Genomic DNA, 14,806 nt, shown 5'->3' with positions numbered 1-14,806 from the left:
CTCCCAAGATACGAATAACTCTCAGGACTCTTCTGACCGCCCACTGCGCCAAACCGTTGTCATTGTGACATAAAAGTACAGGCTTAACTGTCCTAGCACAGCGGATACATCCTGTGACGTCCATCGTTGAAAGTGTGTGGTTGCAGGGGAGAAAATGTGAAATGTGTGAAGTCAGAAGCTAGTCTATGGGAAATTCTACCCAGGCTTACAGTACATAATGGAAAAAAAACATGATAGATTTTTTTCCCCCCAAATCTGCAAACAGTCTAAAAATGTCAGATGGCACTGTTAATTACAAGTTATGATGCTAAAAAAAAACTTTTCTCTCAATAATAAAAATTTTTTTCAATCAACCACACTGAAAAAGGTCAAAATATCTATTTCTCTTATAATAACCTATAATGGAAAATAATCTGAAAAAAAGATATATATTTCTTTTGCTGTACACTTGAAACTAACACAACATTGTAAATTAACTATACTTCAAACCTTCGAAAGAAAGAAAGAAAGAAAGAAAGAAAGAAAGAAAGAGAAAGAAAGAAAGAAAGAAAATGTCTCTTTCTGTAGAAAATGATATAATATTGCAATTATATAAAGAAATGCTCAAAGAGCATGCAGCCCACATATATAGGAAAACTAGTATTATAGAGTGCATCAAATAATTAATAAAAACATCATGTTGTTTTCTGGATTTTGTGATGTTTCTGGTCACCTTTTTAAAATTAGTAATGTCTTGTGATGTCACCTTCATTCTAAAAAAATTGTATATCCTTTTTCATAAATAGGGGCCCCCAGGTCAAGTCAGCTTTAGGCCCACAAAACCTGGCCTATGTATGTACATACTTACACACACTTGTGTGTTATTAAAACACAGATTTTCTTTCTTTCTTTCCTTTTTTTTTTTAATGCTGGTCATTATAACCCACTACATTGATGCAGTGATCTAGTAATGCATTAGGATTCCCAGTAGAAAAAAGCTTCCTTAAAAATCTATACAAACAAATTATCATTTTAAGTGAATCTATTACTAAATGGATATCTCATGTCTCATCCCAAGTTACCTTGCTGCAGTGGTCTGGATGGGATAGAAAGACATAAATTTCAGAGCTCGGTTGACCTGGATCTGAATCCTGACTTCACCTTTTTTGCCCTCTGAACTTCCCTGAGGCTCAGTTTCTTTATCTGTCAAACAGGGGAAATGGTGCCGACTTCATAAGGTCCTCGTGAAGGGGAAATGAAGGAACCAGTATTAAAGGCGTAGCTCAAAACCTGGTGGACGGCAGGCCCTCCACCCTGGAGGTTCCTTCCCTTCGCCATCAGCATCTCTCTGGGAGCCCCCATCGGCTCCCGCACAGAAAACACAGCTGGCAAAGAGACACTCCGAGGAAAGCCTCTGTAATTAATGTCATATTCACTCAATTTCAGGTCTAGACAATATTTTTCTAAAACAATTGCTTCCAAGGGCCAGTAATAAAAACAGAACAATGTCAGTCATCAGAACTCAGAAAGGGGAGGATAAATACTGCCTGACGGGTCCCTTCTAACTTTGATCCGAAATTCTGCATTCCTCTGGGAGACTTATACTAAATGATTTCCACACTTCTCCATGGCTGTTGGTCCTTGCTGTGCATGGCCCTGTGTCTCAGGAACAAAAGACAGGAATGCAGAGAGAAGACGGCTTTAAGACTCTCCTTTAAGGGATCCAGAAGCCTCAGCGACTGGGGTAGCAGATGTTAATTGCCCTCTGGAGATCCCTGTCCTAGATACAGTGTGAGACGGGTCCTCTGAAAGCTATGGACAGCCCCAGCCCCAAATCTCTGAGCTAGACTATTTCCCCAACCAGCATGCCAGGGGTCTGAAATCCCATCTGCTACTTAGGACAGCTGCCTGTTGTCCTGGAGAAGCAGAGGAGCAGATGAAAGGGAACTGGAATTTTCCCTGGTATTGGGCCTGTTGAAGGGGGTCTCTGCTCTTCCTCAACCCACCTCTACGCTCACTCTATCCTCATTCTTCCTAACTAGTTAGGAGCAGGGACTAAGGAAAGCGCTGGCCACAGTCGCCAAAGTATCTCGACTCTGAGAGGGTGCCATTTTGATGGAATTCTTTGCAAATGGCACCTCCTAGAAACGGACAAAGTTGTTGTTCAGGGGCTGGTAATTTAGATCTTCTGTCCAGAGAAGTTTCTTCACATCTCCCTTCATGGGGAGAGAGAACGAGAGACTAGAAACAGAGAAATGGAGAGGCTGACGAGAGGAAAAAGAGAGAAAGAGGAGGCCCAGAGGGAGACACAGAGAGAGGAAACTGGAGACAGAGGCTGAGTGGCCTTTGTTACAGTCCTTGGGAATAAACCCAAGGCTCTTCAGTAAATAGAATTCAGCAAAGAAGCCAACAGACGTTCCCACGAACGCAGGGCACAGACCACCCAGCGCTCAGACTCCTTCACCAGATGCTGGGGTGTTGTCACCAGAAGGCGTATCTCGGTCAGCAGAGGCCCTGGGAGTCATTCGTGTTTGCCCAACCCCCGACCTTTGATTCCCATATTTGAATGAGGACGAGCCTTTGTGATCTGAAAACGAAAATCTGCATCCCTCTCTCTCCCTCACCCACCCAGATTCAGTAGCTCCTCCCAGCAAGAAGGAACAGCTCAGCTCAAAATGGCACGTGGCCTCCTTGGGCATGCTCACCCACCGGGCACCCAGCAACCCTCCATCATTTAAAAATAGGTCTTCCGGGCTTCCCTGGTGGCGCAGTGGTTGAGAGTCCGCCTGCCGATGCAGGGGACACGGGTTCGTGCCCCGGTCCGGGAAGATCCCACGTGCCGCGGAGTGGCTGCGTCCGTGAGCCATGGCCGCTGAGCCTGCAAGTCCGGAGCCTGTGCTCCGCAACGGGAGAGGCCACAACAGTGAGAGGCCCGCGAACCGTGAAAAAAAAAAAAAAGGTCTTCCTCCTGCAATTTCTCCAAACAAATCAAAAATCCCCTTCTCCCGTGAAGGTATTCTCCACCAAGTCAAAGGGGAGCCTGATTTAATTAAATCTTACGTATGAGTGACAGATGATGTTCCTCAGTACTTCCAGTAGCATCTACACTATAAAAAAGCAATTTATGACAAAAAGAAACAAAGAAGCAGGAAGATGAATCTCTCCTTGGTAAGGCTGCAGGGAGGGAGGCAAAGAGAAGGGATTAAGTTCAGGAAGGGTGGAGACTTCATGGAAGGCCCAGCTGGTCTGCTGGTGCCCCTACGTCACACCACAAGGGCAAGTGCTTGCTCTATCTAGGTAGAAAGTTGCTTCAGCATCCAGGAAGTCACAGCTCTCCTCGGATCAGAAACCTGATACACCTGTTTTCTGCCATAGCACCTAACAGGAGAGCCAAGGGGGTGTAAGGCAGCGGTTCTCCAATTGCGAGCCCTGCAGCAGCAGCATGGGTGTCGCCTGGGATCTCATTAGAAATGCAGAATCAGAAACTCAGGGGGTGGGACCCAGGAATTATACAGCTTTGAGGGCAAGAGGTGAGGCATGTGGGGAACAGCAGGAGAGGTGAGGAAGACATCCTAGGAGGAGGGGAGGTGTGGTGGACGGTGAACTCCTACAGAGAATAGAGGGCCCTCGGGAGGGATGAAGCTGACTGTCCTTGGCCATCTGCAAGACTGCCAGTAGCACTTCACAGTTTCTCATTTCTTAACCCTCTGCCCGTCTCAGAGGGCAGAGAAGATGAGTCACATGCATAAAACACCCTGATCTCTGAAAGCAAGGGATGCCAAGGGCAATGATGATTACTAAAAATCATTAGAATGATCTGCAATGTACAGAACATTTCTGTGTAGATCCTTCCTTAATCTTGGCGATAACAAAGCTGTGAGGTAGGAATTACATTTTATTCCCATTTTGCGAATAAGAAAACCGAGGATCAGTTGGGATTGTTTTTTCCTGGACAAAGTTCAGGAAGGGTGGAGCCTTCATGGAAGGCTCTGTAACTGGGAGTAAGTGGATTCACTAAAAGGATTCTTCCACCATCCCAGGTGACAGTGGTCTCCAAGGGCACATGATCTATCCTTGTAAAGCCACTTCCATTCAGAAGTTCTCTCTGGTTTGTGCAATGTTGAATTCACTTCACATTAGCCCAATGCAGTCCTGGCAATCCCCTCCCTAATAGTGTAATGGCTCAGGACGTGATTCTAGAACCGACAGCTCAGGATCAAGCCCCAGGTCCTCACATCAGTTGTATGATTTGGGGTTTTGTGGGACTAACTGTGTAAAGATTTTAGCACAGTGCCTGGCACGGCAAGTGCTCTCTGAATGGTAGCTCGTCATCCGTCATTGTGAGAAGACAAATCTTAGCTGAATTCAGGCACCAGGAAAGGGAGTAGTAAGAACTAGAGGAACGAAAAGTCATAGTCCGTGACTATCCCAAGACCAAGGAGACCAGTAGACTCAGGACTGAAGGCTTTGGTTGGAATCTTGACTTTGCCATTTAATTCCAAGTGGACTTGAACAGATAACTGAACTGTTCAGTTTTCTCTTCTGCGTGTTGGGGGTTGTCATGCCTTACTTTCTACATGAGGCTGTTAGAAGGTTAGACAGACCAAGCGTGCCCCTTCTAGCAGACACTCTTGGTTGCCTACCTAAGAGCCACTTACCCCAACTTCTTGGTAACTGAAGCCTGACTTTGTTCAGGTTCTGCTCTTCTCCATAGTCGTTTCCTTTAGGGGATGTGCTCTGGCTGGTCTAAGCTCATAAAGGCAGATCCCTTCCTCTTACCAGTGACTGGTGGAAGTCAGGCATGTAACTCACTTCTGACCACTGGGATGTGGGGCCAGGTCCTCTTTGAACTCGGGGAAAAGATTTTCCTGATTTTAAAAAGATGCATAGGAAGAAATGGTATCTCCTTCCCCTGGACATGGTGCATCTAGATGTGATACTGGTCCTACTGCAGCAGGTGTCTTGCTACCGTAGGGTGACACGCCTAAGCACAATGCTAACTCTGGGAAGATGGCAGAGAAGAGGGATGGAAAGCACCCGGGTCTCGGACAGTGTTGCTGAGCCACTTAATTAGCCAATCCTAAGATGGCCTATCTCTGAAATTCTTTAAGGGCAGTGGAGTCAGGGTGTTGTGCTGTTTACGTCTGAGGGTGCCGTAGCGTCCCCGAGGTGATAGGTCACTGTAAAGTACTATTTTATGAATCTGTGGAACTATTTTTTGCAGTGAATGCTCCAAACTCAAATTACCCAGCAAAACCGCAGCGGGTCATAGCACTCAGGTGACAAGGCATAGATCAGTGATGCAGAATAGAACCTTGGTTCAAAACCAGCCTAACTGAGCTTCAGTTTATTTCCCTGTAACGATGTTCAGAACTATGCTCCCCCATATTTTTATGTTCAACAGAAGAGTGTCCTAAAAAAATACCATATGGGGCTTCCCTGGTGGCGCAGTGGTTGAGAGTCCGCCTGCCGATGCAGGGGACACAGGTTCGTGCCCCGGTCCGGGAAGATCCCGCATGCCGCAGAGCGGCTGAGCCCGTGAGCCATGGCCGCTGAGCCTGCGTGTCCGGAGCCTGTGCTCCGCAACGGGAGAGGCCACAGCAGTGAGAGGCCCGCATACCGCAAAAAAAAAAAAAAAAAAAAAAAAAAAAAAAAATACCATATGATAAAGGAGCACATTCTGCCACTTTACGAAATCCATATGCCCTCTCCCTTGCCATCCAGATTTCCAAAGCTGACATTTACTGTGCATCAGAACATAGGCAAACCAACTGCATGAAATCATCTGGAAGTCACAAGTCCATCGCTTCAGCTTTTTAAAAAGTGAAATCGAGAGATGCTGGCTGCAGCAAGTGTTCCATTTTCTAAATAGAATGCTTGATTTGGCCAGGCCAGATATGACCTAATGACAGAGATTCAATTGCATCCGAAAGGAACATAAATTAAGATATAAGTAGTAAAATTGCATGTTCTTACTAAACTGAACCTATGACAGGATTTTTTTTTCTTCTAATAGCTGTTCACTCTTACTATTTTCCCTGGGTTGACAGCAAATGGTCAATATCTTCAAAATTATTTAAAATCCTGTGGGATTATGTTTGTTTTAAATTTTGTATTGGGAAGGCAGGAAACTGTTCCTGGTAAAGAATCGGGAAAATGTCACAGGGATAATGTCTTGATCGGAGTTGTGACTTTCAGTAATGACAAAGCCTGCATTCATTCCTGGCACATAGTAAGTGCTCAACAAATATGTTTGAAAGAACTAAAGCACAGTAGCCTGTTTATTCTAAGCAGAAGACCCTGAGTGTCCTCTCAAGGTGGCAGTTTAATGTTCTGTGAACAGGTCTGAGATGTAAATTGTAATAAAGTACTAGGATAAATGTTGTCTTTATTGGAAAACCTATGATTTTTCAAAAATATATGACAGTGATAATTGATGTACATGATGAGCCACAGGGATTCACAACCTCTAAGTACCTTAAAAGGAAGCATTATTATAAAGAGCATGGAATTTGGAGTCCACAGAACTGGGATTCTGTCCCTGGTTTCTCCACGTAGTAGTTGCATGACCACTGGCAAGAAATGCAACATCTGTACCCGTAGCTTCTTTTTTTTTCCCCAAACAAACAACTTTTTATTGAAGTACAGTTGATTTACAATGTTGTATTAGTTTCAGGTGTATAGCGAAGTGAATATATATATATATATATATATATATATATGTATATATATTCTTTTGCAGATTCTTTTCCATTATATGTTACTATAAGATATTGACTATAATTCCCTGTGCTATACAGTAGGACCTTGTTGTTTATCTATTTTATGTATAGTAGTGTATATCTGTTAATCCCAAACTCCTAATTTATCCGTCCCCCCATTTCCCCTTTGGTAACCATAAATTTGTTTTCTATGTCTGTGAGTCTGTTTCTGTTTTGTAAATAAGTTCATTTGTATCACTTTTTGAGATTCCACATGTAAGGGATATCATATAATATTTGCTTTTTCTCTGTCTGACTTACTTCACTTGGTATGATAATCTCTAGGTCCATCCATGTGGCTGCAAATGGCATTATTTCATTCTTTTTATGGCTGAGTAATATTCCATTATATATATTATATATATATATATTCCATTATATATATCTATATATCGCATCTTATTTATCCATTTATCTGTCAATGGACATTTAGATTGTTTCCACGTCTTGGCTATAGTAAATAGTGCTGCTGTGGACATTGGGGTGGATGTATTTTATTCAAATTAGAGTTTTCATCTCTTTCAAATATATGCCCAGGAGTGGGATTGCAGGACCATATGGTAACTCTATTTTAGTTTTTTAAGAAACCTCCATACTGTTCTCCATAGAGACCACACCATAGCTTCTTTATTGGCCAAATGCATGGCGACAATAGTGCCTCTATCTTATAATGAGGTTTTGCGGATTAACTGAGGTAATGCATGAAAAGCACTCTCCAAAGTGTCTTTGTTAGAATCACCCAAAATATAACAAATGAATGAATGAAGGAAGGAAGGAAAAAATGAGCTATGTTGGTGATAGCTTTCAAATCCAATCTACGATACTAAAGCCTAGTTCTGTATGACTAATTCATGGATGACACATAACAGGAGCTCAACTAACCAGACTCTGATTAACTAGAGTATGCTTCTATTACTGTGCTTACCTTATTGTGTCACCATTATTTGTTTGCAAATTTCTCTATAGCTATATTCATCTTCATTTTTTTTTTTTTTTTTTTTTTTTTTTTTTTTTGCGGTACGCGGGTCTCTTACTGTTGTGGCCTCTCCCCCGTTGCGGAGCACAGACTCCGGACGCACAGGCTCAGCGTCCGTGGCTCACGGGCCCAACAGCTCTGTGGCATGTGAGATCTTCCCAGACCGGGGCATGAACCTGCGTCCCCTGCATCGGCAGGCGGACTCTCAACCACTGCACCACCAGGAAAACCCCTATAATCATCTTCTTATCTCCAACAACCCAGCGTTCAGCATATAGTAAGCACTTAATAAACATTTATCAAATAAGTGAGTGAGTGAATAAAAAAACTTCCCTGGGGTCAGAACGGTTTTCTGTAAAATATTAAGTGACTGACAGGGGACCCATTGGTAGCTGCTAAGACAAGTCAAGATGAAGCCACTACAGAAAGCCTTCTCTGAAGGCAAAAAACTACACACTCCCACTGCTGGCCCTGCTGCCAGATGAAAACCACATCACGTGGCAATTTACATCATGTTCTTCTAACATGGACAGATTCAAGACAGCCTGGTTCTTGCCATCTTATGAACCATTCTGCCCCAATGCACTGGCTACTGTTCTTTCTATTGAATTGCAACTTCTTTTTTTCCTGGGTATCGATAAACAGCTACAGAGTCAAATTAGTACTGTTTACTGTCAAATTAAGATGGAAACCGATCCTTTCTGTTCTTTGTTTACAATGCCTGTACGGCTTGTCCCAAACCTCCAGAGTAACTAAATGCAAACGGATGGCTTCTGACGATGGATGCTGTCCCAGATCAAACAGAAGGCAGATTTTGTTTGTCTTCTAAAATAAACTATCTTTTCAGGTTCATGGGCTCGGAATAACAGCTATCATATTTCTCCAGCTGGTTTTTATTCCTTTACTAATTTTACAGCTTGGTCTTTTAGAAGGAGAGTTCTGTCTTTGTTCCATTCCTATGGGGCTAGTTCTGTGTCAGGGGAACAGAATATTCATAGAAGTTCAGGAAGCCGAGAGAGAGAGAGAGAGAGAGAGAGAGAGAGAGAGAGAGAGAGAGAGACAGAGACAGAGAGACAGAGAGACAGAGAGAGAGACAGAGAGAGAGTGTCTGTGATTTGGATGCATGGATAATATTGTTCTGAAAACGCATCATGAAATAAAGTGTTTATTGTCAAAACCTAAATACTGTAGCAATCTCTAAATAATAGAATTTTTTAAATCCTGGTCTTATTACTTAACTTTTACTTTCCTTCCAGAGTCTTTGCCGTTTGCATATTCGATAAGCAGACCTGTATGCTTCTCTATGTTCTTTTCTTAAAATGTTGAACTAAATGGGTAGCATGCCACTTAGAAAACGTCTGCAGCTTGACATCACTTTGACTGATTCCACCACTTTGGGGGACAAGTTTTCAAACCAGCCAATGCACTGTCCTGCAGTGCCCTCTTCTCTGTTGGTCATCAGCCTGTTACAAAGAAGAATCTTGCAAGTTGTCTCACTGAAATCCAGACATGCTACTTCTGCTGCCTTTTCTGGGTGAGACAGGCAACCATCACAACAAAGGGAATGATACTGTGCTCACATGAAGAGTTCTCATGAAACCCAAGCTGCCTCCTGACAGTGACAGCTTCCTTATTTCATGCTTGCAAACCACTAACCAAATTCCCAATCGTTTGATCTAGAATCTCACCCAAGAACCCCACCATGTTGATTGTTCTGCAATTAGTAGAATCTATCCTCTTACCCTTTATGAAAATGGGACCAATAATTTGCTAAATTCATTTACCATTCATTTCACAAAGAGTCATTTTACGTATGCTATATAATCTAATCTACATGACAATTTTATAGGAAAACTACCATAGTCCCACTTGATAAATAAAGCACCACACAGGAGGTTAAATTCTAGAGCAAGAGTTGACCTTCTTGTTTGCCACCCTAGTTCAGATCCTCCTGTCACCAGGCCTGCCTGCCTTTCCCTGGAATCTGAAGCCTCAGACCTGGCTTTCAAGCCATCTCTAACATGACCTCATTCTTTCACTTCAAATTTCCACTCTTCTAACACTTGAAGCTCCAATCAAACTGGGTTACTCCCTGAGCCTAAACACGTCTGTACAATCCTTCCTCCATGTTCATGCCATTCCCCAGTCCTCGTCACATAGCCAGGTTCCAGTTGAAATATCTCAGCTTCCATGACCCTTCTCACATGGACACATACAGACACTCACTCAGAGCTGTTGCAGTGGCTGCTCAGTCATTTGACAGTGAATAGAAGAGCACCTTGCTGGGAGGACCGTGGGCATTGCAGACGTTAAAGCCAGTGAGCTGAAGACTCCAGCTGAAGAAAATACTTAGAAGGCCCCCAGGGGCTGAGGCAGATCATCCAGGAAAAACAGGCTGAGCAGACATGGGGCTTGCATCGGATTCATTCTCTCACTGGTGTTACACCTGGGGACACGGATCTTTCCACCATCTTTAGTGCATCTGATACAGTAGAAACTATCAAATTCACATAGTCTTTGGCAGAAAGACAGTCTTCCCCTGCCAGAATCAAGTGGGAAGACTGCAGCTGGAATGCTTACTATTAATACAGTATCACAGGTAGTCAACTACCTGAAGGCAGAAGTTGCAAGGTAAGTTCAGATGAGGACAAGTGGATCGAGGCTATAGTACACATTCCCTGAAGATCATGGGGACCAGTCAAGGTGAGACTGAAGCCTTCTGGAGCACCAGGCTAATGAATGTGTACTCTCTGCATGTTTCTGGGTGGGTGATGGCGAGCCCTTGAAGGTTTTTGAGCAGGGGAGTGACGTGATGAACACAACGTTTAGGAAAGTTAATCTGGTCATTCTATGGAAAAGGAAATTGCACATGCCATATGCCCTGACTTCTTCACAGTTGGAAATCCTGAATATTCTGTGAATCTTCTCACTTCTTATTCACCTTCACTCATCACAAATTATAAAGAAGCCTGGGATGCAGTTCCAATGTCCTTTTTTCTTGTTGTTTTCTTAATTTTTTTAATGAACAATATATCTACACTAGTTCTAGTTATGAAAAACAATGGCTATGGTCGAGTCACACAAGTTGCTAAAAAATGGAAGAAACCTCAAGTTAGGGACCTGAATCTGGTGTAGTACAAATTTCGTCATTGTCATCTTAAGCACCATCATCATTATCATCATCACCGTCATCCTCATTCATCACCATCACCACCATCATTGTCACCATCATCACCACCAACACGATCATCATCATCATCACCATCATCACCACCATCATCACCACCATCATCATCACCATCATCATCATCACCATCATCACCATCATCATCACCATCATCATCATCATCACCATCATCATCACCATCATCACCATCATCATCACCATCCTCATCACCATCATCATCATTATCATCACCATCATCACAATCATCATCACCATCATCACCATCATCACCATCATCCTCATTCATCATCATCATCACCAACATCATCACGACCATCATCACCATCATCACCACCATCATCACCACCATCATCACCATCATCACCACCAACACGATCATCATCATCATCACCATCATCACCACCATCATCACCACCATCATCATCATCATCACCATCATCACCATCATCACCACCAACACGATCATCATCACCATCATCATCATCACCACTAACTAACTATCGAGCATTCACTCTCCCCACTAGGTACTTGCTAAGGACTCATTTATTCCTTATCATACTATAAGCTAGAGGAAAGTGGCTGACCTTTACACTTGATCACCACAACATTTTGTTTCCAGGTTCTCTTTGGTGTGTGTCTAGTCCAGGACCAGAATAGAATTTTCAACCTACATCCTGGGAACCAGCTCAGGGCTCAAACTGGTTATAATCTGGAATTTTTGTTTGCTTCACTCTTTGGTCCCAATCAATATTCAGATCTGGATTTCTTTCTTTCATTCTTCAAATATTTTGTGAGCATCTGCTATGTGCCCAGCACTTTGGTGAACAAGACAGATGTGTTTCCTGCAAGCATGGGTGAGTTTTGCTTGGAATGCTTGAAGGTAGAAGTTTCAACCCCTGCTATGATAACAAAGAAACCTGGGTATAAGACTTGGCTCAGATGCTAATTATTCTGGGACCTTGGCCAAGCATCTAAATCTCCCTGAGCCTCAGTTTCCTTGTGGTTAGAAAGGCAGAATTCACCTGGAGACTCTCAGTTCTTCATCAGAGTCTGGTTTTCAGAGTTTAAAAGCTGAAATTATGCTGCAGTCAGATGCCTTTCTGTCTCCCCATCTCGGCCCTTCTACTCTCCAGAGCTGCACAGTTTAGCCATCAGTGGAGTGAACATGCCACATTGCAAGCCCTTCCCCACTGAGGTTAATTGGAGTCATTCTTGTCTTGGCCTCCCCACTTCCCATGGGGGCCTGAGAGGTCCAGCCTGGCTATTTGCTCAGTGTCACTCTGAATCTAAACCTGTTCCTTTTTAACTTGATATTGTGTCTCTGTTTACTTTACCTAATAAGCAAATCATTTCCTTCATAAAAAGCTCATTTTGCAGATGAGGTGGGATTCAGAAAAGGGCGATGCCGGTCATTTTTCCTGACCTCTTCCATTAGCTGAAGTACTTGCTGAGAGGTGATGTCATTCCCTGAAACAGAGGCTAGACATACAGGCATAAACAAAGTTGCTCTTCTCCTCCCATTGAAAGAGACCATGCCAATGGAGTTATGCTGGGTTCTTCAGAAAAGGGAACCCAGGAACTCAATACCAGGCTCATTATATAGACCCCACAAAGTCTCTTTGAACGTAGGACTCTTGACCTAGAGCATGTTATTAAACTGGAAACAGGATTAAGTAAGGCAGCTGCAAAGCACTTGAGCTGTCATTTACTTTCACCCTTCTCTCCTTCCAAATAAGCATGCAATTTCCTTTGTGCAATGGCATTTGGCATATGCCAACCCAAAGCCATTTTGATTTTTCCTATTCTTCTGTGGTTTCAGCCATGCATCAGAGGCCTATATTTTTCCTTTTTGCCCACATAAAAAAAAATTCATAGTAGAGCAAGAAGTTGATGGGAAGACTGGAACTCTTTCACTAAGAGGCAAGAGGAAAAGTATGAAGTATTCAAAGAAGATATTTAACACCTTGGGCCAGCCATTATGTTCTCTGAGCCTCAGTTTCCTCCTTCAGAAAATGGGGATGAAAGCTACTTCCAGAAAGCTGGAGACACTTCAAGGAGATACTGTATATAAAACACATATTCATTCATTCAACAGTTAGTAAGTGCCTACTCTGTTCTACACCGGGATGACTTTTAACTCCCTCAAAAACATGAGAATGCAGACCTAACTACCAATCCTATTAAAATAGATTCAAGAATTTGTTTCGGAAAATCACTGGATTTTCATAGCCTTTTTCTCTTTATCTTTTTCCCTTCCCTCCCATCCCAAACTTCAGTGTGAAGAAAAACCTCCTCCTTCAGTGGCCCCAACTCAACTCCCTTCTCCATAAATCATTCCTTGAATCCAGGAAATCAGACTCGGAAAAGGTGTCTTGGAGAAAAGACACATATGAGAAAAAAGATGGGTGACTTTTGACTGATTCGGTTCCCAGTAAAAACTCGAAGGGTATGTTCATTCAATTCCACAAACATCTAGTAAGTGCCTATTAGACACACTGCCGTGCCATGTGGTAGCTCAGAAAGAGCTGGGTTCTAGTTGGCATTCCATCACTAATTGATTCCTGACATTGGCCAATTCCAATTCCATTGCCTCTCTGGATCTCCTTCTCTATAAGGCCGGCTGGAGTAGATGGTCATTAATGACCCTTCCAACACTAATGTTTTATGGTGCTGGTGAGTGCAGGGAAGGGAACTGAAAAGTAGCTCCTGCAAAAATGGAACAGCTTTGCCATTTCTGTTCTTTATTTGACCACAATCACTTAAATTATTTAGAACATATTTCCATGTTGAGGTCTAATTACAGAATTTTCTAAATTTTTTTTTTTTTTTTTTTTTACTGCTGTTTTTGCTGTTTGAATCAAACTTGTTTTGCTCTTTGCCTCGGGTGGAAACTTTTAATGCTGAGTGTGTTTTTATGAGTGTCTTTAAAAGCGAGATTTAGATTCAGCCCCTCTGCCTCGCTATGGAGGTCCCTGAAATTTACAGGGGAAGAAAAAAATCTAGTCACTTCGAATCTAGGTCAAACCAAATTTTAATATCCAAAGAATTTAATCAGAAGGCTGGAGTCTACATTACTGTTTTAAGATACCAGATTTGGCAAGTGTTCTATTTTGTTATGAAGGACCCTACCCATCTCAAGGCTAATGCAGTACATATTAGCATTCAGGACCTCAGCAAATCTCATTTTGTTTTGAATTTAACTCTATATGTCCCAGCATTTGTTAGATAAAGGACTCTCTGCTTCAGATGTAGTCTCCTAGGTCATATCATATTTATTTCTCTAGTTTAGGGTATTTCAAGAGTTAGTTATCAATTGATTCAACACATTCCAAAAGTAAGTGTGATAATATCTCATTAATTCAGACCTCACTAATTTAGAATTTGTGCACCTTGGGGGCACATAGGCAAACCTAAGCCAAATAGTAGTGTAAATGCCATTTAAGAAATTTTTAACGTGCTTAAGAAGACATAGTTTTAAGTACAAAAAAAACACAACAACTCTTGCATTTAAAAAAGAGAAAAGGGTGCTACATACAAATGATCCTAAGTTAATTTCCAAAGCTGACACAGTAGCCCCTCTTTGTACAATATATTTTTGGCCATTATTTGTGACACAGTTTATAGCAGAAATCATTTTTTTATACATTCTGCAATTCTAGCTTTTCCCTTTCTGGATGTACTGGTGCTGCAACTTAGTAAAAATTAATAATATCACTGCTACAGAATATACCGTGTTGGAAAATGTGACATGTTCGATCACAGTGTGAAATTTGCTTTCTATGACTCACCCCAGGGTAATGATGAAAGCGTTTGTGGTGGGAAGAATATTTGAGTTGAGTTTGGGTAAATGCAGAAGGAATGCATGTTGTCAAATAATTGACCCAATCATCTCATTATGAACAA

Source organism: Phocoena sinus, chromosome 11, assembly GCF_008692025.1.
Source record: "Phocoena sinus isolate mPhoSin1 chromosome 11, mPhoSin1.pri, whole genome shotgun sequence".
Lineage (NCBI taxonomy): Eukaryota > Metazoa > Chordata > Mammalia > Artiodactyla > Phocoenidae > Phocoena > Phocoena sinus.
This window is presented reverse-complemented; position numbering follows the sequence as displayed.